We start from the raw sequence: 27,818 nt of genomic DNA, 5'->3' as shown, positions 1-27,818 counted from the left end.
CAAAGATTTTTATAATTTGACTGGTTAAAAACAGAAAGTCTGTTCTCTGTGTCCCCTGTGGTTTTATGCTTCCTCGCCAATATCTTTTCATTTGTCTTCCTCTTAAGTAGGAGTTTAGAAAATTTTCTGCACAGACATGTATCCATGTAGCTTATATACAAAGACAACCTGCTTTTTTTTTTAACAGAAGAAATTATTTAGAGGGAATTTTGAAATCTGTAGTTGCAGTTTAGGCAGGAGGTTTTTGAAAGCATGAAGTACCAGATATAAAGAAGCAAAGGAAAGACAGGGTTAAAAAAGAACCAGGTCATTCTCTATATTATGCTTTTTTCATAAGCCGTAGTGAATACTGCAAGTAGTACCCGCAACAGAAAAGGGGCCATCTATAAGGTCGAGACTGTTCAGTGTACAAATTGTTGTATTCAGTTCCCACCTGACACTCACTTTCTCAATCTCTTCCCTTGAGTAGAAGTATATTCTCCTAAATTATAACAGGATGAGTTAAAGTGGTGCAAAAACTTACCACTAAATCTGAAACTTTCACTGCAAAGTTTTGGCTTTTTAATTGGTTTGTTTTAGGTAGGAAAGTAACAGGAGAGAAAGAAACGGAGCTTGCTCTCTGCTAGCTTTATAGAATGAGCAGTACTGTGGTGACTAGTACTGACGCTATGAATACTTCCGGGAGGCTCCTGTTCACTGAAAAATATTGCCATAATACTGGAAAATAGCAAACAGTGTCAGGAGAGGTCATAATAACCACATGCTCTATAATGAAGTTTTGTTTCATGCTATAAAAACAAGGAATCTAGCAAAGCAGAACTCAAAAATGACTATGATCACTAATGCTCTCTTTCATGTTTGCATCTTCTGAATTGGCGCTTGTTTTTTGGTTTGTTTTTTTTTTAAAGAGACTTTTCCCCCAGAATAATAGCCTTTGGCAGCATCTGGAAGAATGACATTGCAGTGAAATCCATAACAAAGACTGCGAGCAAATGTCATGACAAGATGAGAACAGCATCTTGCAATGAAGGAAAGTGACCACACAGTGATAGGTTGTGAGGAGGAAGCAAGCACTGCTAAGATCAAAGAACAATGAAACCATACAATTATGCTATTTCCTCATCCAAATTTCTCAACAGTTTCATTCAAAGTCCCCTTTTATAAGCTGATAATTAGGAACACTTAATTACATGACTGTGAGATCAAGGCAACAATGACAAAATGAAATCACAAGGCCAGGCTTAGTTGGCATAGAGTCTGCTTAATATGGAATATGTTTACTTGCTCCTTTAGACAGACTTCTTTTCAAAATACCTCGAACGAATATGGTTTTAAAATCTCTGTAGTCACATTTAGCAAGGTATTTAATCACATTTAACGTCTTCTGCTCAAAGTAATAAGAACAGCTATTCAGTAGGGTTCATGATGCATACTGGGTTTTTGTGTCCCATCTGGTTGATGTCAGTATTTTTGGTGTCCAGGTCAACTTAACAGACCGACACGTAAGTACATACAAAGGTACATTCCCTACACTATTTGAAAGACTAGCATCTATCCTCAGTTTTCCCCTCTCTTTACACATATGTGTATCACATAATATATGTCTCATGTTTCTACTAAGATGGATAGATGAGTGAATCCATGATACTCCATCAGCTCTGTTTCTTCATGGTCATCCAAAAACAGGTCTCTAGTCTCCACAACTAACAGCACAGTCCTCTTTTTCCATTCTTATGCATTATTACATGCAGACAGTGGACAAACATGTTTAGATTCTGACCTGCCCAGCTTGGCTATGATCCTAAGGAGTCATAAACACTTTCTGGGGAGTCACCAAAAGGAAATCGGAATGGTGCATTATTCCATAAAGTGAGAAAAATCATAAAACTGTACACATTAAGTCAAGTTAAAGAAATTAATACATTTCCCCAAACTCCTTTTGTAAAATCCCAATTATCCAAATAAATGAACTGTGAAATAAACCTCTCTCTAAATTACTCCATAGCCTTCAAGTTTTTCCCCTAACAACAGTCTTCTTACAGGACCACATCTCTCTTCTCAAGCAATCTTTAAGTTTCATAGGTTTATTTCTCAAGGAACTTATCATGAAGAACGTACTATTTGCCCTTTATTTGGCTTAATTCTGGGAGACAGATCACAGTAATGTCCAAAGCATTGGTGCACTGCCACAAACTGGTTACCATTGCAAAATGCAGCAGTCTCGTACTGCAAACATCTGCATAAGAAAAGGCTCTTCCTACTGTGTGTTCTTTATACAGATTGAATTTTCTACTCTGTGCCTTTTTTTACTGTGTATCTACTGAGTCAGAGTATCCCCAAACCTATCAGAAATTATGAAACTGCAGTATTCATAATATCGTACATCACTAGAGGCCTTGGTATGTATTTTTCAGTGTGGAAAACAACAGAAAGTGAAAGAACAAGCACCACTTCTGTACTGCATTTCTCATGAGCCATTTCTTTATAACACCATATACTGTTATTCCAGATACATATTTAATTACTCACAATAAATCTTTCTGTAATTTACATGTAAGAGAACCCCACTATGCTAGAATTCATAACATAAATAGCAGCATTTTACTTTTGTACCACAGACATAAATCATCTTGCTAATTGGATTCTCACATTTGGACATCAGCCTTTAATCTCATGCTTCATTGACCAGCAAACAGTTGCATTTGTTTCTCGGCTTCCTAATTGTGATATACCTCTCTGGTAGTATAATAGTCAATCAAACCCACCTGATTCTTAAGATTTTCTGATATGAAGTGGCAGCTGAGGAAATCAAAGGTATCCCAGCTGTGAATTATCCTTCCCTCACTGCGTCCTTTAGATGATGTTTGTAGGAAAAGTAGGAAGTTAATGACCATTGTGTCCCATTGTTGGTCCATATTATACCTGCACGAATGATGTAAAATAAAATATTAGCTTCCTTGAATATCTGCATTTCAGATATTTACCTAATGAAATACTTATGCAGAAGCCTCAGTAATTTCTGAAATGGATAGAAGAGTTTTGGTTTTAAAAGATAGGGTAAAATTCTACAAGTAAAGCCATCTGTAGGTCTACCCATAAATCAGTACACTGCAATGATTTCAGTACAGTTCCAGATCAAAAACATCCCAGCAGATCCATTTTTGAGCTGTTGTCAAGACTCATTGCTGTCAAGATCCACTGTAAAGTGGACCCTCGGAAAAAAAAAATATATATATACACATATATATATATATATATATAGTCATCTGTAATAACAGATATTGCAGGGTCTGGGTTATAAACACCTTTTTTTTGCCTTTAACCTCTAATTTAGTTAAAGATTCCTAACTTTTTTTTTTTTAAAAAAAAAGTCATTGGACTTCTGCAACTGTTAAATATATTATTATTGGTACCATATTATGAAGTTGTTCAAGTTTGTTAGGGTTGTTTCAGAGACCCAGCTGCTAAATCACATAATAAATAAATTACAGAAGCAGAAAATAATACAAAGAAATCCTCTCCTAAAAAGAAGGAAAATAACAGAAGGGTGAGAGAGCAGTAGAATCACACTTGTACTCAACAGAGAATTTATCATCTTCCCCACAATGTATTCAGAACTCTGTATAATTCAGAAGGCTTACAGTAACTCATTTTTTTTCAGTCAACATTTTCTTTATTATATCTTCAGTATTTCTTCAATTTTAATACTAGTTAGGAAATGACTGAGTAAATGCCCAGTCCACTGTGTTAAGTTTATTGCCATTTTTCTTCTTAATTTCTCAAAGTACCACCAGTGTTTTGTTTTAGATTTTAAAATCACCTACTTGATTTGCTCCGAACACTTTAGCATTTCTTTAGAATATTCAGGTATTTGAGTTTTGTTAGCATAAATAGAAGACAAATTTGAAAATAATGTATGAGTATTCACAGAAACAGAATAGTAAATTCATACACACAGAACTGTTTTAGAAACATTTGCAACCTTATCCAATTAAAGCACTATGATTTTGCTTATATGACCAAGCGCAGCTAAGTAGCACAGCTTAATTTTTGAAAATTTGCAGTTCTTGAGATAAAAGCTCAAAAGACATTTTATTAAATAAACATGAAAACTGTTAAGAAATCACAATCTAATTATTGATGATGCACAAACAGAAAGAGACTACACTAATCATATAAATTATTCATTCCACAAGCTGTAGGCACAACTAAGATGATATATATTGATGAATTGCTCATTTAGTTACTTTTTAGGCAAACTATAATGTCAATTTTCATTATTTATTAGTAATTCCATTTAATGCTACAATTCATGCCTCTTAACGCATTACAAGCACAATCACCACTACTAAAAAGGTGTATTTGCTAAAAGTTATCACTCAGAAATTAAAAATGGGAAAAAAATAGTAATTTAGCAAATATATTGCTAAATTTCATCTTTTACATGGTATCCATCTTACTTATACAAGGGACATAGAATGAAGAGGTGCCCCACCTTAGTTGTAAAATCCCTCTACCGAAAGTCTTAGACTGTGCATGAATAGGTTTACTTTTGATCTAAAAATGTTCATTTGCTTCATGTATATCCATCCGTCTGCAGGATCACAAATGAAACAGACAGAGATCCATTTCAAACAACAGGACACAGCAATACTAACATTTCAACAAGTTGAAGGGTTGTCATAGGCGTCTGGAGGCCCTGGACAAGTGCATACCATGTGCACTTACATATTAAGTCAAACATATCATTATTACACGTGAGACAACAACAGTCTTTCAACACCTCTCAAGCAAATCTCCTTGCATGCAGCCATGTGTAGGGTGGCATACCCCATGTGCTCTCCCTCCATCTGACATGCCCAAAAACAGATTTGCTGTTCTGGGGTGTGAAAATAAATTCATATAAATTCATGGTTTGAAAATGTTGCACTCTGCCTTCTATATAATGTGAGTTTTCATTGCCTTTAAATGGCACTGTAGTCTATTATCTCACCTGCTCTCAAGCAGTGGTGTTGTATGGAGCCTGTCTTCAGCACTGGGCATTATACCAGACAGCTGAGCAGGTTGTGGGGAAGACAGCAGCATAACCTAACATGCATTTATGGTTAACCCATGATGACAGATTTCCATTCAGAGAAGATTTTTGGATCTAGGAATGCAATTTGAAAATGTAAAACTTCAGACTTCCACTGTGACTACAGGGGCTCAACTTCAATAGGGCAACAAAAACTTTTCATCACCTGAAATCTTGCCATGTGTAAATCCTACAGGATTTATAGAATTAAATTCCTAGTGGCTTTCTAGTCTCACTGCTGTATAATTCTTTACTTTTGAGCTTCTTTTTCACTTTCTTTCAACCACAAAAGCTTCCTCAAAACCATGCAAATCTATCCTGAAATGCGGATTAGTTCTCTCATGTTTAATGAAAGTCTACTTAAATTATTTTTCAGCTTTATTATCACCAAATATTGTGAAGTCTTCCAACGAATAGAACGTGTCTATTCTGTTCAAGCAAATCCACTTGAAAGTTAACATTTTAAGGTCTTATTTAGAATATAACTAATACACATATAGAACATCCAGACTTTGTTCCACAGAAGCAAACGAAACAGGAACCATTGAGATATTCCCTGTTGTATTGCAAATCAGAACCGTACTTCAGTTCCTTCATTGTACTTTGCATAATATTATCCATGAGACCTTCCCTGTTTACTTTTCGTGATTACACAGTCAGGCTTTACTCAAATCTGGGATCAATTTGTCTCACAGGACATCAGTTTCTCTGGCTGAGGAAAGGGCTGAATAACTCAAAGGACCCCAACTCTCATTCTCATTCTTAAACTTGCATCACAAATCTGGAAATAATTTCACACATGAATACCTTTATAAACCTCTATAATTTGATTAAACCTGCCTAGATGGGACTAGCTCTGCTGGTGACCAAGCAAAGTCACAACAGCCCCAGCACCTCAAGCCATCAGAGCACCTCAACCCCTAAAATGGCCGCCACCCCTCAGGGCGCACCTTCCTCCTCCCTGAACAAGGGGCTCACACAGACACCCCAATGGCTGATTGCTGCGCTCTGATTGGCCAGCGGGCCAGCGGGCTGGCACACAGCTCCCACCGGGTTGGGTGGCAAGGCCTCAGCCTTCGGGGGTCCCTGTGTGGGGGCAGAGGCGACCCTGAGGAGCCTTGCCGGAGGGGGGCCAGCATTGCCTGAGGTCAAGGCAATGCCACCGAGACAAAAATATCTCTTTGTCCCCCCCCCCTTTTTTTTTTAATCTTTGCATGCATGCTGTGCTATCAGCCTTTTCAGATTATCCCTAAATTTAGTTCCAGATTTACTTTTTTTGACAGCAATGCCATTCGTATTTTGCATTTTGTCAGCAGAGAAGCACAGCATTAAACTATTTTAAGTTAATGTCACATCCCAGTTCAGGTTTTATTTCCAGCTCTATCGGAGAGATCTTAAATTCTAACCAATCTGCTTTGATCAGATTTTATTTTAAATTCAGAAACATATTCCTATTCAGGCTGATTTTATTTTAAATTCAGAAACATATTCCTATTTGGGCTTATAAACATCTTCCACATTTTTCTGCCTACAGGGTCCATATTTAGAGCCTTAAATACTTGATAGCATCCTATTAAAACAAACAAACAAAATCTATAATCATTTAGAGAACAGTTCAAGAAAAAAAAACATCCTCACAGTCCTGAACTGCTAAAACCTCTGCACAGCTATGCAACTTCTCTCTGTCTCTCAAAAATTGATTTTCAGGGCTTTGGCATGAGCCTTTGCAGTGCTTAAGACAAATGGATTATATTATTGAATCCAGCCCTCAGCAAGCTCATTTTGAAATAAATCAAAACCAGAACTATTCTTTCCTGCAGGCCCACTAAAAACGTGGAGGGTAAGAGAATTAACACCTTCACAAAAATAAAGCATAAATTTTCTGTGATGAGAGCAACGTATGAAACACTATTAGTTTGTTTGTAACACTTAAATGGAAAATGCAAATAATAACAGAAAAACACAAATAACCTGAAGGTACATATATAGTCATAGCCAATTAGGCAAAATTCATTGGAAAATTATTGTGCAAAGTTGTCATTTAATATGTAGCTGTCAAGTGCTTCAGTTTTATTTTGACCAAAGTTTGGAAAATAAGGTCAAGATTGGTTTCTGGAGATTTGTTCTGAGAAAACTGTTGTAATAATCTCATGCTATCCTAAAAAAGAGAATTTTCTGCTTGCTCAATGAAATCCTGGTTAGAAAAAAATAATTTAGAAATTCAAGGTAAAGTGTAACATTGAAACACAACTAATCATATTTATATATGCTTATATAGTTCTCTCTATATGCACATTCATAAACATTCACTCACAAATGTGTTACACAGCCATAGGTTCAGTGAATCATGTCGCTTTCCCACCCACATGTGAGTAACTAACAGGCACAGGCTAATAATCCTTTACTCTCTCTCACACCCGCACAGTTTACAAGCTGGGATGGTTATGGCTAGTTCTCCCACCCCTTGTCTTACTAATTTACTACTGTGCAAAGCAGCTATCATTTAGAGGAAAGCTGAGGCTGCTGACACCTTGGGAACTGACATCACTGAGGTTTCCCTCCAGCTATACCACTGTTTGGTGGGCACTGACTTTCTACTCCATATCTTGAACTCATTAAAGCCATTTGCTCTAATTTGTTCCAGATGTCTGTGGTTCTCCCAAGAGGTCATAAATGGGAGTATAACTCACCATTCACACAGCTCCCCTGCCAGTGTCCTGTGACCAATACTACCTGTTTACCAGCAACTGCAAGAGGCAGCTGCATCGATTTCTGCCTGCCAGGAGAATCCTACTGGGGGCTTGAATCTGAGCACTTGTACAAAATCATAAAAACATTAGTACGGGGAGGAGGGACATAAAGGCCATACTTGGTATTACAGGCATGGTAACATTACAGGCAGTTTCAGATTTTTCCTTATAGCATCAGCAGCACTCTGGCTTGCTCTTAGTGTGTCAAGAGTATATTATTCAGCTACATTTGCAGATGCAGCTGAGAGAATGTAAGAGGTTTCCCTGAAAATTGCAACTTTAAGACATGATTTCCTGCATTTCTAATGTTTAGAAGGATGAGGCTGGTTTTATTGTTGTTGCTTCGCATGTTCTTGCAAATTCACACACTTTTCAAGTAATGATGGCCAACAGATAGTCCAGGAGCCTGATGTGACCTGAGTCTGCCAGGTGGGTGGAGGTGTCAGCTAAGAAAGCCAGCCAGAGGAACACAGAACTTGGTTGCATCAGGGAGGTTTCACAGGTAAATGTAGTGGTCTGGCCTATCTACTTGGCTGAGAATGAAGGTGGCCCTTAGCACGCAAAGGTTGGCCTTCCACAGCTTCAGCTATTCACACTTGACTCTAACCTTAGTTTTAACTTGCATCTCTTAAGCTCCTGAGTTGTTTTAGCAGTGTTAGATCAGACTTCCTGTCTCTTTTGTGAATGTCGTACTGTTTTCATCTAAGCAGGTGTCCCTGAGCTCCTCTTGACCCAATCAATTATAGAACTTGTTTTTCTTGTGGCCAAGCTTCATTTTCCCTTTGATCCATTTAACCAGACTACATTTGCTCTCTGTGAGGTGAAAAGCAGAGAAGTAGCTGGGGGCATTTGATTGCTCTGTGACTCTGGAAGAAAGGAAGTTGCCAGAATAAAAATGTGTATTTAGCATGCGTTCAGAAAGGCCCATACAGCTTCTGTGTACAGTAGAAAGTGATCAGAGCCAAGGGGTTCTGTGTTCCACTTTTTGTGTATGCAAAACTTAGGGCAATGCAATGCACCTACTCACTGACAGGTCCATCAGTGTGATATGAGCCATAGTTGCTCATGGAGGGGTAACTCAGTGCAGATTCTCTGTCCAAAGTTTTTCTATGCATAACGTCCACTTCTGCAGAAATATACTGATACCTAAAACCAGATTATTGTGGTTTTTTTTACTACATAAAGCTGAACAGATGGAGATAATCATGCCTTTCTATTCAGAATCAATATTTATACCAGTGACTTTCCACACAACATCAATCCATCTTCCTCTCAGTTTGTTTTACCCTAAATTATGTCTTAGACCAAATCCTCTGAATTTCTGAGATATGCACAAAATCATCATCTCACCACGTCTCCCACTTGCTATACCCCACATGTGCCCCAGAGCATTGCCTGTCCCTTAGAGGCTGCACAGCTCCATACTACTGCCAAGAACCACTTCTTAGAGACTGGACGCTTCACTTTATCATAAAGATGTTTGTCCGCTGTCCTGGTGAGGGATGCAGCACTTGCCCAATTAAATTAAAAATTCAGTGATAGTTTGGGATCCAGCTGTGGCCCAGGGCAGACAGGTCCAGTGAGGCTAAGAAACTAGTCCATTCTTCTGAGTGCCTGATAAACCACAACTGCTGCTGGCACTCTGTACTTAAAAAATAAAAAATAAAATAATAAAAAAAATTAAATTCCTCAGAAGCTGGGCTTTAAAACTTACATGTAGGTTATTTATAACACTCAGATAAGGTGTTAAAATCTGAGGAAATAGTCTTCCATTTTTTTCTGTGAGGTCATACTGTATTACCATAGAATGAACATTAAAAAAAAAAAAAAAGTCCTATATGTTCATCTAAGGCAGCTGGCTTGTATGTGGCATACTAACTTGTGTAAATAAGAATCATCCTCATTCAGAGTTAAGATAGTGATGGTGATGATGATAATGTCATTGTTCTGGTATTTTACTATGAAATGTTAGTTTTGCTTAAAAAAAAAAAAAGTATTACAAAAGTAATTTTCCTCTTCACCTTTTTTTTTTTTTTTTAATTCTCTCTGGTAAAAATGAGTCCCACACACTTTACTTTGTTCATTTGACAAAAAAAAAAAATGCTTTCCTCTTGTATGAGAAGTAGTATCAGATCTCAAGTTCTGTAATGAGCTGTAATGAGGTGGTGAAGATGCAGTGAAGAAACAGGCCCAAAATTTCAACACTAGTAGTTGCAATTTTCTGGAAAACTCCTGAGAGCTCAAAGTTTCTTATTTCAGGTCAATGCAAAAATTATAATTTAATTTTATTGTGACTTTCACTGTGTTCCCAGAAGCAATCAGAGCTATAATTTGCCATTTTAGTCTAAATGGAAAGAGTACATTTTGCTCTCAGTTAACCGTGTAACCTCATTGACTTCAGTGAAACAAGGCAGCATGAGAACAAGTCTAACTGCAGTTATGGTATGTATATAGAACATTATATTCACTATTTATGATACAATGACAACATTTTGAAGTGAGAGGTCAGGCTGATCCTATTGTATTAGAGCATAAAGATAAATTTGTTCAAAGGAGCAGTAAAAGTACATTGCATATAACTGCGTTCTGCTTTACTGTGTCTCATTTGTAAACATTTCCATTTGGTACTCCAAACTATCAAGTTAATGAAAAATAATAATAAACTACCATACTGCTGTGCTTTAGGTTAGAGGATGGTTACGGCATGTCGTGGTTCCACTGTTTAATTTAAATCACGTGATGTAAAGGGAAATTTAAGGGCCTTTTTTGGAAACATTTCTTATGGAGAGAGAACATACAGAGCCATGCTATATAACCTACCCACAAAGCAGTGTTTCAAAGCAAATGCTAGGACACTAAATAATGACTGAAAATAAAGCTTGCTCCAGCTCCAGTGAAAGGATAAAACCGTTTCAGGCTCTGCAGGGAATCTTTAGAGCTTGAATTTTCACATCCTCGCTCCCCTTCCCTTCCCACAGCTTCGGCAGCCCTGGGAGTGAGAATCACATTCAAAGGCAGTTACCCCCTCTGTCCGTTTGCAGTAGGAAATAAAGATCATTTTAAAACTGCTTCACTCAAGCACGCAGACAAGGCCACCATGGCCGGGGTCTCTGCCAGTGCAACAAATAGCTGCTGTGTGCCAAACCACCTCAGTCAGCCGCTCGCTGCTGCAGCTGGTAGGCCTGCCATCAACTTTCAGACCCTACCGGCAGCAAGGCCCCAGCCCATGCCCTGAGGGTATGCCTGTGCCTGCATCCACTTCACCCCCTCCTCGCCCAGCCCTGAGGAAGCATGGTGCTGTCCTCACGGCACGTCAGCCCTGCGACTGGGCATCCGCAGCTTTGGGGGATTTGTCCTTTGCCTATACTACATACTGATGCAAAGCCACACGGAGATTTAGATTACTTTGTTCTCTTCCCTATGCTTTCTATTAAACCATGTTTGTAGAGGATTATGAAGAGCTGATAAGTAAGGCTCCAATAATAATGGGAAACAATCATTCAAAATGCTTTAGATAATACTGGAAGAATTTAGGCCCATTTTCCTCACACAGAATCAGAGGAATAAAGCGGGTCACAGTAAGAGTGAGTCAACTGACAGGCACAGCCTCAGCTGGTGAAGGCAAAAGAGCCTTTTGCTGGCAGACATAAGCTTTCCCTGTACACACTGCGCGTTAGAGCCACATGGCTGTGGCTGGCCATGAGGAGGAATCAGAGGAAGCCCAGGTTTGTTTGAGGAATATACCCTCAAAAAATGACAAACATACCCTAAAGCTTCCATAACTCTCCAAGGATTGCAACCTTCACCTCCCAATACTCCCCCTCTCACTATCACCACCCCTCAAAAAAAAGACATAGGTATGTTTTCTGACAAGCAATGACACTTTCTTACTAACAAGCTCTAAAGTAAAAACAATTAACAACATACCCATAGCCTCCTTTCTCCCCACCCTTCAAAACTGCCTGTCCCTGAACTGGAGTACAGTAGCTACTGTCAGAGAGTGCAATCATCACCGGCACGCTTGTGAGAAGAGCACTGAACTGCCTGGCATCTCTCTTTCCAAGTTTGTGGCTAAATGGTAAAAGTGACCCAAAAGACTGTAGAAGGAGGGAAAGCCTGTCAGCTCACTTAGTACAGCTGACTGCAAATGCATGATACATTACCATTCCCGATGCTTTTCCAGACTAGCTTTAAAATCCTCAAGTGATTGGATGTAATCTATTATTGGAATAACAACATGAGCATCATTAGAGAAGTATATTTCATGAAATTGAAAGGTTTAAAAAGCACAGCTACTGCACAGAATTTGTACTGCTTTATTTGACAGTCTATGTTGTACAGCTGTCCCTAATAGGGTCATTTCTATAGCAAGTGTACGGTGGTTTGTACTTGAGGATGATACAAAGTTTGCAATAGCACTCCAAAAACATTCTGCATTATAAAATCACTCAGCAGAGTGATTTGCTTGCTATGTGAGGTGATTGGATAGTCTGTTCTGAAAAGCTCAATTTCACTTCTATTGAAATGCCTTGGCTTTCAAAGTGCTTAATCTTATTTTTTCTATGAAAGACGTGTCATCTGGTCTGTCATTAATGTTCTGGTGAAGGGTAGAACTTTTTTTCTCCTTCATCATCTTCGTAAAGTTCACACAATCATTTGTATCAAACTACCACAAATTTGAGATTCTAAGCTTAAGCTTGACAACAGAAATGTCAGTTCTCTGTTCATACATGGCGAGAACATCTGCAAGCTAGGTGACATTAAACAAATGTCCTATTACTTCTTTCCTACGTGAGGTTCATCAAATTAGTAGCCAGTAGCAACTAAAAATGATCAGTCTGGCTTTTAGCTGGTGACGCATCTCTCCTTGACCCACTGGCAGCGTCAAAACTTTCAGTGCTTCACTTCAAAAGTTGAATAAGTAAGTGTCTAATATGGAGAGAAATTTTAGATCAAAATGAGAAATTTGAAATAAAATGCTCTAAATAACCAGTCAAGATATACTTGCACTAATAAGCATTCATGGACAATTATTTCTGTTGTTTATATCCTGTCAGTACTGCATAAAATGAGATCCTATTAAATCAGGTTATATCCCTGAACTGGAAAGCTTAGACTAATGAAAACAAACAAACAAAACCAACCTGCAATGCAAAGCAAAGCAAGTTACATAAAACTAGAAATGGAGATAAAAATATTCAAGGTAGGAAGGATAATGAGAACTAATTAATGAATTTTCTAAGTAAGCTTCTGTTTGTAGGGAGAGGTAACATATTTGTGAGAGGGTATTAAATAGCAGACAATAAAACAGACATGGTTTTAAGTAAGCAACACCAGCAAGGCCTGAAAAAGAAACCACAGACTTCAGGCTAAGGACAGCTTGCAAACAAATCTCTATCTTTAAATTAATTATGGTAATCACTTAAAATTTTTGAAAGAAAAAAGCACCTTTGGAGAAGAAGGGAATGTCAGCAAAAAGGAAGATGATTAGCTCCTGTGGGATAAGCTCAACAGATAAGCAATTAATTATTGTCTTTGCAACACTGAAGGTGTCTAACGGAGAAAACTGCACATGCCTTAAATTTTTTTTTAAACGTATCTATTGAATACATGATTTGTATCTAAGAATGCTGAGAAATTGGTTTTCTAGGCTCATCTTCCATGTAAGGATGAGGTTAGAGATTAATCTGTATTCTAATAACTATTCAGTCTTGTCTTTTCTCACATAATTGAACGAATTAACTCTGTGAAAAGGGTTCTTTCATTTTCTCTAAAGAGTTGTCCCAGGGACCTCTAATGTACTGGATGAAGTGTATTTCACCATGGAAATCATGTGTATATGAGCCAGGGATTCTTCATGATAGGAAGCACTTCTTGTAGTGGTTTTGCATCTATTTAATGGCTAATGTCTGGTTTATTTGGTAAACTGTGGTCTGTAAGAAGTTTCTGATGAGGACAGTGGCAAGAAACAGTGGTTTGGTAGGAGGCAGGGAGAGAGATCTCTGGAAAAATGATTTCACTGTATGATCTACTGTGAGGAGAAATTATAATTTGAATAGACTCAGTATCTAGTTAACTTCCCTGCTGTCTTATACCAACGTAAATATCAAACAAATTACATTCTTGTTAACAGACTTGCTTGAAACAGATTGGGTCAAAATGCAGAGATTTATACACCGCAAGGCACCCAAAATATATTTTCAGTTTTATTTTATTGCAGTTTTTTCAAGGAACTTTTTAAAGGAAGTCTTCCCTGAGTCACAAATATTCACTTCCTTTGATAAGGAGATTTTTCCCCCCTCTAGTTTTGTTCTCTTAAAAAGAACAAATAGATTTTTGGAACAAAAGAAAGCTGGGCGGTAGGTCTGCCACAATAAAGGAGGAGTGGAATGGAAGATAGAGCAAAGCATAAGAAATGGAACAATGAGCTTCCTGGAAATCTCAGCATCTCTTTCAAACCTCCACTAGTCACAGAAGTAGAGTTCAGAATGATTCCAATGGGAGTTGTGTCTGCATAAGGATAATGAGACCAGAAATGTCTTTGAATAAGAAATTGCCCAACTTTAAGATAATTACCTGACACCAGAGCTTTTAAGAGTGAAATGACACATCTTTTGAAGTTTTAAAAGAATTCTAAATCTAAATCTATCAACTTAAGCAATGTTCTGCTTATTTTATTTTGAACCTTTGATACCATCATACAAAAACACTTTGGGTCAGAGTTGCTCAACACCTGAATTTGACTTAACATTTTTAAACATAGATATTTGAAGTCTACATTCAAATTTCCAAGTTTAATTGATATGCCTTTTAGAAAACTGGAGGAAAAATAATACCCTGAAAGACAACTTTTCCAGGAGAAACCTGAAGCAAGTAAGGTGACGAAGAGACCTTCATTCTCATTCCAGTGACCCTGATCCTCCTTGTTTGAGAATGCTGCCTGAGCAACAAACAATGGCAAGGAGCCCGTATCACAGTCCTGCATTGTAAGTGCTTGGAGATAGCATAAAAAAATCTGTATTCCTCCATTCAGTTTGGAAAAATATTCACAGCAATCTAAAGCAATCTAACATATTACATAAAACACAGACAAAGGATTCTGTAGCCGTTAACACCAGAGGCTGAAGGAGACAATGTGCCCTGGTGTTGCGGCTTTTGGGAGGCTGGAGAATGCTAGAAAAGTTGTGCAAAGGACTTTGTATCCTATGTGCACATGCACACACAAGTATAAATGCGCTGACTAGCTCACAACAGAGGTCAGCTTCCACTTGTACTGAGTCCACGGTTTTACAAACCTGGTACCCACACCTCACAGAGGAAGTGAGCACTGATATTTCCAAATAACTGCCTGCAATTTATGTTCTTCCATTAGGCTTCGATGTGTATGTGTGGTTTTGAGAACATTGTCCAGAACAGCTTTGCTAAAATATAAGACTTCATTATTTTCAATACTTAGCATGGTTATAACTGAAAACAAACAAGCAAAATAAAATAGCTTTTATAGGCTGTTTTTTTCTGTTTTGCTTTTTTTTTTTTTTCAAGTGATTGGAAGCAACTGTTCGTTCCAAGTTCAGAAAAGACAGTCCCTCCAACAGTGCTAGAGAAATTTGGAAAGAGAACTTTTTGTATAAAATGGAAGGGCAGGAACCCCGGCGATGTGACTGACAATATGATCAGACCTTCAGCTTTACACAGTGTATGCCAGCATCATCAGTGTTAGATCACCGACGCGGGTGATTTTCTGATAGACAAATAGCATTGTCATGAGAGTGTGCATTAGACAACTGCTGGGTACATTTCTTTTGATAACTTCAGCTGTAACTTTATCTCAGATCTTAATTTTAAAATCTAGAGCTGTCATTTGAGACAGCTGAGGTGTTTAGGCTTGCTTTAAAATCATTACACTTTTAATGCTAACCTGCTGGCACTAAGAAGCATTTGCAGTGAATGTTTTATTCAACAAGACTTAAGAGAGAGTTTTGTCAGATATGCTTCCTGTCATCCTTTATTACATTAGATCTTTTGATATTTGAGCAGAAGACTTAGAAATAAAGATGAAGGTCAGTGAAATGGGAGAAATATAAAATTTCTTTCATTATTCCTGTTTTCATATTGTCCATCAAAACCACAATTTGAAAATGTCAGATAACAAGGGTTTCATTTTTAATTGCTTAACTGTATCATACTACAATAACTTAATGACTACAGAATATTTATCATGAGAAACAGGGATTACAGTCAGACAGTTCTCCTAGATTACTGTTCATTATACAGGCAATTCAGGTCTAGTTATGCAGCTTGTGTGATTTGGTATTTTCAAAGGAATGTTCCCATCTATTAGAAAACAAAAGCAAATATTTAAAGGTTTAGAGTTCAGATGAGCATCTTAATTTTTGAGACTGCAATAGTGAGCTGTAAATCTCAAGTGAACAGGCACTCTTTCTCCAGATATTCAGTGCTTACATTCCTAGTCATGCGCAGAAATCAAAAATAAGATATATTTAAGTATTTCAAACCTTAAAAATGTAATAATAAAAAAAAAAACTTTCACATCTAAAGATATTCAGATCTGAATTTACATGGCTGCTGGGGTTCCATTCCTTTCTAAATTCCAATCATTAATTTTTCCATCACTTTAAACAATATCCTCATTAAATCAGATGCAGATTTTTAGCTAAATCCCCCCCCCCAAATGAAAGTTGCACTGATCAACAGCTATTGCAACTATCTAATGAGTTATATTAGACTCTAGACATCTACTTTTACATCTGCCTCAACATCTCCATTACTAACACCATCCATCTTATAGAGTCATTTCATCAGAAACAGACTACTTTCCTTCCCAGTGCAGACTAGATGTAGCAGTTGATACAAAGGATACAAAGCTGTATGTGCAGTGGCTGCTCTAGCTTAATTGACATTTGGGAGAATTTGATTGTGACTTTATTTTGACTACTTTCTCTCATTTATGTGCTGCAAGTAAATCACGACAGATAGCAAAGCACAAAACAGAGTGGACTTGTATGCAGGAGCATCAGAAGTCCACCATCAGGATTTCTACAATTTTGTTTGTGGTTTGAGGTCTGCTTAATTTTAACATTGATCTTTTTCTAATACAGCGTAAGGACTCTAAAGGTCTTATTTACTTTGAAAATAATGGTGTTCATATTAAAATGCTTGAGGACATGAGAATCTTTACCTAGGTGCAGTCCAGTTCCTTGCTACCATTTGTTGTAAAGTTTAGCTGCTACCATAGTGCCAATAAATTAAGAAGACAGCATCTTGCTTCTAAAAAAATATTTTATAGCAGCAACACGCAGACATGCTGGACATGGTGATGGGACGGAGGCGACAATGACCATTAGGTAGTAATGTAAAAGAATGTATAGTCAATGGTGAGTTGAAAAGTGCGGGTCCTCTTTGACTTAGCCACTGCTTATTTTAATATTTACAAGATACGATACCATATACAAGGAATATAAAATTCCCATCTGGTATTTGAAATCCCAGAAGCCTGAATGGCTCTTTAAATGGATCATATGTTAAAATTGGAATAGCCAGATGCTACATTCACAAAGTCAGTGTTCTGCATCTTCTTAAAATCCAAGAGCTGCCACTGCTAAATCTAGTCTGTCAGTATCGAACCATTTATCAGTTAAACAGCATAACTTTTGCCAGAGAAATAAAGCATTGTGTGTTGTGGGATACAAACAGGCATGCACTGCCCAGGCCAATTATAGGCACACGAGGCAGAAAACCAGGCATCGACAGGACTTTCAAAGGACTTTGGTAAATTAGCCTTTCCAGAGAAGGCAGGCTGCACTTCTCACATTTGGAGTCTGCGGCCTTGCAGTCACTTCTGGTAGGGAGCTGCAGATGTCCAGTGGTTAACTAGCCTTCCATGAGGCAACGCAGGGGCCACAGTAAAAAGCTGTATTTCTTAGGACTGTATCTAACATACCAGTCCAGGCTCTATTCAAAACACATGCTGACAAAAATAACTAATATCACAACAGGCCTGAAAACATACTAGAAACTTACTGTGCAGACAATTCAGAAGTATTTAATACCATTCTATGTGCCCTTAAGGAGGACACTAAGCAACCCAGAGCTTGCAAACATCCAGAGACTCATCCCAGTAGAGAGAAAACAGAGATGATAGCATGCCAGCAGCACAAGAAGTTTGAGACGCAACTCATTTATATCTTTAAATGTCAAGGCTGTATCTTGGAACTGTATCCATATGTGCACATGATCTTAGAGCTGAGAGAAGAACCAGCAGCAGAAAAGAAGAATCTCTCCTCAGCTAACCTCTGACAACATTGGTTGTGTAAATGCTATTTACACAGCAAGGTCCAGACAGACTGCAATCAAAAAAATCTCACAAAATCAAGAAGAAAGACAGCCACGGTCCTCGCCAAAAACCCTTTCATTAGCGTCTGAGTAAGCACTGCACTCTAAGCTGCATGCAAACTCCGGGTCCATCTAGCGGATCTCAGCAATGAGATACCTGGGCTAGTTTTGTTCCCTGAAGGTCTTTTCCTGTGCACCAAGATACAAACAGCTGCATTGTTTGGGCAAAGTCTGTGCTATAACACTCAATTCAAGATGCATCTGTTAAGGGCAGATGAAGAAAACTCCAGGTGATATTATCAGGCGTCTATTGTAAATCTAAGAACTCCTCCCAGATGTGATGCCTGACAGAATGCAGAGCAGCAAATAAGCTGCATACCCAGTGTTAGCTGGCTGAGAGTACTTCTGCAATCACTTTACTCTTGCTCATCAAGTCATTAAATTACTTAATATCCACTGGACATCAAGAAAAAGCGTCCATCAGGCAGGAGCGCAGAAAGTGTATTATTAGGCTGCATGCAGTCACAATTAATATAAACACCTCACTGAGCACCTCTTATACCATTCATTGCCCTTGAAAGTTTAGGATTTTCCCAGACTGTGAAACCCCCTGAAAAAGTTTAACTGCACGTGTGTGTGCTCTATCACTTCTAAAAGTGAGACACAGGACGGGAACATTTGGTTTCATGGAAGCATGCCAAAACATAACACTACCTGTGTTCACGTTGCTGCTACCCTAAACCTGTAGCAGCTAAAGTCATTATTGACTTCTGAAACCTGGTCACAATTGTTGTGCTAAAACTGCTACACTGACCAGCCATTGAATTTAAAGATGGAGAGGAACTCAACACGGTCATCCTTAACGTGCTTACTCTCTTCTCCACTGCATTGCACTTTGGAGCTAAGCTGGGCAGTGTGGTGGCACCAGCATTCACCACTGCTTCCATGGAACAGGTATCCTGCTTCATAGCTTGTTGGATGAAAGGGGATATGCAAGCACTGCAATTGGAAACGAGACACCGCCAAGCAATCACACTCCCATTAAATTCAGTTGCATTTAGATGGCCAAATTTTGTATAAAACTTGTAATAAAGGGATAGTAGATGTGCTAATCAAAAGTATTTTTCCTAGGAAGAAAGAAATGATTGAAATAAACTACAGCAGGTTGTTACAGTCTTCTGGTCTTGACAAAGTTGTATTGAAACACAAAGTCATAGTGCTAATTTTTTTTTCTTTCATTCCCTGGCATTTAATCTCAAATGTCAATAGTAAAGCTATAACAAAATGAATTTAATAGGCTATGCAGGCACTCGAGATCAACTGCCAAATGGAAAAGAAAGGCAGAATTGAAATGCCCTGCTATATTACTTCTCTGCATGTATCAGAAAAAGTTACAGCTAAACAACTTCTGAAAAGTACTGATAAAGTAACTTCACTTCTGCGCACAGGTTTTCAGAGACTTAAAGATTGGTGCTCAGCTCTCTGAACGCCCCGTCATCCACACCTCCATTTCCCCCTGGGTGCAGTGGGATTTCTCGGGTGGGAAGGACTAGCAGAGACCCCGTCCCCCTGTCACTTTGCTCCTGTGGCGCTGGCACATTTTGGCTTGGTGAGATACAGCCTGTGGGAGGGAGACGGGAAGAAGGGAGTGCAGAGATGGCTTTGCTACATCCAGGTCTCATCTCTGACCTCATGCTGCAGCTGCACACAGCCAGCCCCGCCGCAGAAGTCTGCCTGAGGGTGTCCTCACCAGTAAACCTCACCCAGGGAGCAGAGGAACCAACGTCCTCCCCTCCCACCAAAGCTGCCTCATCATTTGGCAAAGAATGAAAGGTTCAGGATGAGAGAGAACGTGTTTGATAGTTTTACCCAGTGGTGATGACACCAGCAGAGATGATTTAATTGTTCTAGTACCTGTTTTTTGGAGTGGTTTCCTATGAGGACTGTAAAATGCATAATCCATCCTATGGAAGATTGCCCATTCCCTCTGAAGGGCAGTTATTAAACAGCAGATGCCTGGGGGCACTGTTCTGTGATAGAGGCCTACTTTATGAATGGTATTCAAGACTACAGATGTCAGCTGTATAAAGACAACTCTCTGCAGTCTCTCTCTCCCTCCAGAACTTGAAATGCTGGCGTGTGCTGAAATTTTAAGACTTTCTTTGGTGTCTCCAGAGGTGTACAGGCAGAGGGTAGATGTCAGAATACAAAAGCTTGTGCTGCAGTCTCTGGCTTTGTGATCCAAAGCAAACTTTTTTGTCTTCCTTTTTATTTTATCTACAGAGGTGGCTGGCAAATGACCTACCTCTCAATTCAATATATCTACTTTTAGAAACTTGCAGTTTTGTTCCTGTCACCGCTGGTTTCATCATTCCTCAAATTAAAAGATGATGTGTCTAAACTTTTAGTTACTTGACCAAGGCAACTGAGAAATCATTTTTCACATATGATACAATCTGATGGCTTTTCTTCCATGTGTGTCAGATACAACCATAATTTACAGGTTGTTTCCTGCCAGCCAAGATAATAATTTGGTGTTGTCTGAGGCAGAAAATCCTTTTGGTGGTCCTAAAACAGCATATAGGGAACCTAAAAAAAAAAGTCTATATATTTTGTCTGTTCTCATATCACTAAGATGTTGGAAATCTCATCTCTTCTCCTTCCAGACATCCTAAATTAGTAATCCTACTGTCATTTAGCTTGTCAGATTACTCTAAAAAACAGTTCTTGTTGTTTTGGAGGATGTTTGCCATTTTTTGTAGCTCGTGGCAAAGTAATATTCTTACATGTGTTTTTCGTACAAACTGTCATTTTGAAATATCTAAAAAATATTATACGATATTGAATATCCTGCTCTGTCCTTCTACATGGCAAGGACATTTGTAGTAGTTTATTAAAAAGACACTGTATCACCATACTGAAATTGCTTTATTGTCATAAATTCAGTACACTAATTTCAAGTCACCACCATTTTGTCTGGCTAGTCCCTGCAACAAAATGTGTTTATGTTGAACAAGTTAAAGCTGGAAGATGAGTGAGATGATTGACTTGCGCCAACATTTTTTTTTTATCTCCGAAGCTCTTCATATTGGAAGCTTTCTAGATTACAGTGAATACATTGTGTATACATGCCACTCCCAGGGGGTAACTTTTTCCCTAGATGTGTTTAATCATTCTCAAAATCCTGAGAACGAGAAGGTGAATCATGCTGCCATTTTTTTACTAGAGAAGGTGCAGTATATACCAGGTTTAGTTTGAAGACAAGTGTCACCAGGAAGAAGACTCAGATAAGAATCCAGAGAAAAACTACTCACTCTCTAATTAGAAAATTTGGTGATCTACCTTACCTCACTTTTATCACTATTTATTATATACCTTCATTTAGATGCAAGAAGTTATTTTTTAAAGTTTCCTGGGAAATCTCAAAGCCAAAATATTTTTCAAAAGGTAATAAATGACTTAATTGCAACCACAGAAGTAAATTGTACACTAGAGAAAAATCACAGGCAGATCCAAAGCAAAACCAAAGCCGACCTGAGGAATGTAGTGACTTAGCTTTGAGGTACAGAACTAAAAAGGATCAGCTGCATATTGGCTCTTACCATCCTAATGGTGGACACTTTGACCAATGTTTGGAGTGAAAACATACCGAATTTCATCACTCTCAAAACATTTGGATGGAACTTGTTAATACGGTTGGCCTGATGACAGAGGCTTGACCCTACAAGCGAGAAGTGCAAGGACCTGATGAGAGTGATTGATATGGATATGCTGTCTTCAAAACTGTGCATTGGGATTTCATTTTGCCACATTCTATAACCCTTGGCAAGTGACAAGCAGTCTATCCCTCGTTACACCATCTGGAGGAAAAAACAACAGCAAAAAAGCCCTGACATACACATTCTGTTTTGGCAAAGGCACGTGTGGGAGAATTGCCTACCTGAGCCAAGAGCTGTCTTCTGCTTCTAAAAAGAATCTGGCTGATTCAGAAGCTTGTGACAGCCCCTCACCATGTTTTCATTTTACAACAAAATCAGAATATCACATCGATCTTTCAAGTAGTGGCACGTTCTCAAACACTGTACTATTCATGCCCTTTAAAACTGCTATATGCATGAACAAGTTTCCTTTTAAAATCCAATTATGTTTCCAGTTTAAGTTCTGAAGTGATCTCAGGAGAGTCAAGGGATACAAAGAATCATTAGATATTGTGAAAACAAATTTTTAAAAAATCAAAAAAAGGATAAGTGTGTTTTGTTTTGTTTCTTAATTCTCAAATACTTGAATTGATTTCCAAAACATCCCAGCCATCACTGAAAGTTCGACCTAAATACTTAATAGGCAAGCAAAGGCTTTTTGTTTCATTACTTGTTTTCAGCTGATGCAAGAACAGAGGATCTATTTGTATGGTTTTATTCTGGTGGAAAGAAACCTTGGGGATGCTGCTATAGTCTCAGGTACAAAAAAGGGGAGCCCTCAGCCCTCTCACAGTCATTTAAGGCAGGAGTGAGGCCATGAAAAGGGGTCTGCCCTGCTTTGCCCCAGCCTCTTGCTTCAGGCCCCTGATGTCCCTTAGCTATGTTGATCCAGGCTTTTGCATGGCTGGGAGGCAAATCTGACTGGGGAATGGATCTGACTAAAAATAATCATTGACTGTTAACACGTGGATATTTCTGTGGCGGTGATGGCTTACACACACAAACTGTGGCTCTAATTTCCCAGGTGCAGGCACAAAGAACCATCTCCCAGCTTGCTCTAATGCAGCACGCAGCCACTGAAGCACACTTCTCCAAAGAGGAGCCACATGCAGCTGAGGAGAGGCAAAGCGACCCTTCCTCCTCACTGCCCCTGCCCACATGTGAGGACTGTCACTTTTCCCCATCACCAAGAGATACCTGTCCCCTGGAGGGCTGTGGCCAGGCTGCCAGAAGGCCATGGCCTGGCTGCCAGAGTGCTGTGGCCCAGCTGCTAGAGGGCCATGGCCTGGCCACTGGAGTGCCATAGCTTGGCTACCGGAGGGCCATGGCCCAGCCGAGGTGCAGGATGTCCCCATGGGCAGCGTGGGCTGCCCCACGACCCAAGGGTGGGCAGCCTGGCCCTGCCACGCACCCCACAGCACCCTCCTCTGACCCCTTCAGCTGCTCCACAGCTCTTTCCATCAGCAAATTTGTGCAGCCAATCTTTAAACTGACCAAAAATAAAAGGGAGCGTATGAACTTTATATTGTCATATGTGAATGAACAAATAAAACACCTTTTCTGCAGGAGGTAGATGTGGCAAGGGGTAGAGACAGAGGGAAGATGATCAGGAATAGGGGTCAGGAAAAGTTAAAGAAATAAAAAAATTGAAAGCAGATCATCTTGGAAAGCTATTTGACCTTTATTTGATCCAGCCAGTGCACAGGGGGAAGAGTGGGAATGGAATTATTTTCCCAAATTCATGTGTATTTTTCATAGAATGAATTAATGCCTTATTGTAAAGGTGATTTGCAGTTGGCATTTAAGGCAGCCTTGCTGCCTGGCTTTGGAATTATTCCCATTGTTGTTCGCACAAAGGGAAAATAAACTCAACCACTTGGCTTCATTTTCCCTGAAATGTATGTCTAAGATCACAGCTTAGAAAAGAAACTAAATGGCAGATGGCAACATCTCTGCAAAGTATGTGCACACTGAGCTATACAGGCTGGCAAATTAATTTGTTCAAAGAAAATGACAGAGAAAGAGGGCTTTTCTTAGAGTGTGAAAAAATGATAAAAAATTGAAGCTCTCTTTAGAAAGTCTTGGGCAGCTCTTTGACTATGTGTGTTGTTACCACATAGTCAAAAGAAAATATCAAGAAATTATTTACATGCCTTTGCTGTGGGGGTATTACTCTTCATTGCACTAGTAGCAAGAAAGGCTTTTAGAGAATAATGTGAAGTTGTGTGTACTGAGGTTGTCTGCCTTTCCCTCACCTTGAGCCACACTGCATGGGGGGCTTCACAGCGTGCACCCAGGCACGGGTCGGGCAGACATCCCCTGCCTCTCCTGCAGCCCTTACCCGTCTCTGAGGGAGAGTGCCAGGAAACCAGTTCTTTCCTCCCTCGCAGCAGGGCAAAGGGGTACTGATGTTTGCATCACTCCTCGTGATTTTTGGCTTTTTCCGTACGAGTGCATCAGTGTGCACCTTCCTGCTCACTAGACAGAAAGAAAGCACCAAAGGATCACTGGCTGTGTCTTCTGATGGACTCCCCCGTGAAGCTACGTCTCTCCCATGGCCCAAGTGATTCCACAACAGTTGGCCTGACAGCTGTTTATTGCATTTCATATCATTTTTGCTTCATGCTGCCTTTGATATCAAAATAGCTGGAAAATAAATCAAACCACAGATTACTGAGTACTTTGAAATCTCTTTTGTTCAAGAGATATCTCAGATTAAAATAACACTGAGAGGAGACTGCCAAAAGCGGAGGAAGCATTTGGGACATTGAGGGAGACCTGCACAGAGTTCAAACATGCTCAGGAGAATCCCTGTTGTTTCTAGTGATGATACGAAACAAACACCTTTATCCAGAGAAGGTCTGAGGTCATGTTGTTTATATAGCAATCTCTTCTGATTCCACTCAAAGACCCAAACCCCCAAAGTTTGGAAAATGAACAAAAGGAGGGTTTAATCTTATGTTGCTTCTATAAGAAACAGTCTCCCAGAAGAATGTCTCTCTGTGAAACAGCTCTATTTAATTCTTACAACCCTGAGGTGTATATCAAGATTTTGAACCCTAAACTTGCTTGGCAGATTTTATTACTGTGTTACCTGCCTCCTTGGGGTATACAGCTTCTCAGCGAGCTTGTGTTTGTAAAGCTCTTGAAGGTTCATAGATGGAGAACTAAGAGAAGCAATCTATATTTTTACACTGTGTCCATGTACCTTCTTTCTCCTTAAGGCTTGGCCTTCAATACACAGATAACTAAGGTATGATATGATTCCCCTTGGGCAAAGTGACAGAACATATTTCGTATTTATTGCTTCACAGAGTTGATTTCTATCAGTAGTGCAATACATTTGTACTGAAGCAGAAGCCAACACATCCCAAAGAATAGCACATGGTAGAAAGAGAGTTGAGTCTGCTGAGCTGTATGGGCACGAGGGTGGGCGCCCATCCCCTGGGCCAGGGACACCACCAGTGCAACGCACCACAGCGCAGCAGCAGGACTCTGAGTGATGCTGCACACACGCCGCTGTGGAATCTCTGGAGCAGCACTGTAACCACAGGCTTTACCCATGCCACAGTAGAGTCTAGGTAAGCGTCAAGCTGTGAGGAAGAAGACTGCTTTCCCTGCTTTTCAACTCTGAATATGCTTGAGGCCATCCTTCATATAACGCTGCTTTGCATATGTTTTGAGAAATCCTTCAATATAGACAATGAGTCTCCATTTACACCTATATCAGCCCACTAGGGACCACGTGGTTACAGGTGGAGAAGCCAACTGGAGAGTCTCCAATTATCCTGAGAAGTCACAATTGCAATGGTTATGCTTCCATAGTCACAACAGGAAAAAAAGAAGGCAAAGTGTGCTGGCAGCATAATGAGCCCACAGACATGGGCCCTGTTATGCTTAGGGAAAGAAAGACAAATACACATGCACTCACATTAGGAAAAACTGCTCGGCTATTTTCCTAGTTACCAGTCCTGGCAAATACCCCTAATTAGGAAGACTCACAGACAGAAGATGTAAGAAACCAGAGTTAGTATTGCTGACTACTCACGCTGGTCTTTGGGATTTGAAATTTATACTCCCAGGTGAAAACTTCGGAAGTACATATGAATAACATCTCTAATGACATAAGTGATAAAAGTGAGTTGAAATAGGATTTCAGATGTACTCTTTACCAGCAGCCTTATTAGACACCGCAGGTGATCAGCCACATTCCGTCCAGCCAGGAGGCAGAGTTATTAACTGTTCCCCAATAACAGTTTGTGAGAAAACTTCCTCAATTTTTGCCTACAACAACTCTCACAGGCCTCAAGTTAAACTCTGGTCTGATCACAAACAGAAAAGCTGTTGACTGGCTGCTTTCTCCAGAGACACCCAAGTTTCTTTCACTGAGACTAATGGACAGTGTTTGCAACTTTCACAATGGGAATGAAATGGAATTAAAAAGACACACTTTGGGAGAAGAGGATGACTATGTAAGCATCTATGTAAGTTATAAGCATCACTGATACCCCAGGATGGGTTTGCAGTTTAGCTGAGGAGGCAGCAACTCATTTATGATCCCAGTAGTATTGTCAAACTCCTCTCACTTGGGGACAAAATTTCCTGATCTTTTGAAACATCTTGGGCAAGCGAGGACAAGTTTACTTTTTTGGATTCACAAGGATATATATTTACCCATTTACTTCAGCATCAACTCCTTTGTTTGATTCACCCAAAAATCTTCAGTTGCTAAGAGTCCATTTTTAAATCCGTGCCACAAGAGAGACAGCCTCTTGTGTTGAGTGAATGTTCTGTAAATGTGCAAGTATAACGTCATATAATGGTCCTTTCAGCGGTAAGCTTCTGGAACCTAAATGCTGACAAATTGACTGGGGTCATGTCTGTTAAATGCTCCATATGTGCTGGTTGAAAGAGCCTGACACTACCTTCCTCTCAAATGTTAGTAGTTTGGCGAAAACACTCTCTTTTGCAGCTCAGTTCAATCCCAAGTAAAAGCAGATTTTCATTTACTGCATTTATTTTTTAAGTTTGACCAAATCCCATCTGCCATTTAGTTATGACTGAAAAGAAACATATACTTCCAGTCTCCTTTGTAGAGGCAGGCAGATACAGGCAGCAGCAGTGGGTGCTGGCCTCAGCTGGACTGAGCTGCCCCAAGTGGGCTGGAGAGCTCCTGCCCCAGCGGTGGGTGCACGGCAAAGCACCCCTCCATGCGCTCACGGCCAAGCCAGCACAACGCCATTCCCCCCATGGAAAGAGGAGGCAAACCCCACTTTTCCCTGTTCCTTCTCTGCCAAGTGACGTGTGTCCGTCCAGCAGGCACAGCCAGCCCTGCCAGCCTTCAGCACTGCAGGTGGGAGTGGAGCAGGGCAGCGCCCCGAGGACAGAAAGCCGTGCCTGGCAAAGTGCTCCAAAAATTGGGGAATTTCAGCCACGACTAACCAATCACCACCTCCCCCCAAAACAGTGTATGTCCAGGAAATATTTTTCACGTATTGGAGAATAAGTCATCTAGCTGAAGTATGCCCCATATTTTCCAGGTCGGTGACAAAACTCCTTAGTTTATATATTTACTGTTTATGTTACAGTTCTGTGTGAGGCTGGCAGGTGTGATTTTGAAAGAAAGAGCTTGCCTTAAATGGATCACAGCTACATCACCGAGGGAATTAGAAGCTTCAGTCATATAATCACAGAATCTCCTGAGTTGGAAGGGATCCACAAGGACCAGCGAGTCCAACTCCTGGCTCCACACAGTCAAGCCTAATGTATAAAAAACTCATAGTGAAAGGTGCTCCACAGCACTGCTTCACATCAACCACTGTAATGCAAACTTGAAAAAACTGCAACCTGTTCCTGAATGGACAGAGCTAGACTCTGGGAGCTTCTTGACACAACAAATATTTCTAGAGAAAAGAAAATAAATGCCCACATGGCCACAGTCAC

General features: G+C 39.6%; 1 protein-coding gene across 30 annotated transcripts in view; it reads left to right on the top strand.

Moving 5' to 3' along the window:
* The window catches only part of B3GALT1 (beta-1,3-galactosyltransferase 1), a 198,576-nt gene that overhangs the window by 159,523 nt on the left and 11,235 nt on the right, over nucleotides 1-27,818 (top strand). For 4 of the 30 annotated variants that reach the window (XR_005820971.1, XR_005820969.1, XR_005820970.1 and 1 more), the window contains one exon: nucleotides 22,900-24,544. The exons of 8 other annotated variants lie outside the window; for them this stretch is intronic. The gene's annotated coding sequence lies outside the window, so the exon portion shown is untranslated. 18 more of the 30 variants (XR_005820979.1, XR_005820973.1, XR_005820966.1 and 15 more) reach the window with 11 other exon arrangements.

The sequence above is a fragment of the Cygnus olor genome, chromosome 6 (genome assembly GCF_009769625.2).
Source record: "Cygnus olor isolate bCygOlo1 chromosome 6, bCygOlo1.pri.v2, whole genome shotgun sequence".
NCBI classification, from domain to species: domain Eukaryota; kingdom Metazoa; phylum Chordata; class Aves; order Anseriformes; family Anatidae; genus Cygnus; species Cygnus olor.
The sequence above is the reverse complement of the archived record's forward strand: the minus strand, read 5'-3'. Positions and strand labels throughout refer to the sequence as shown.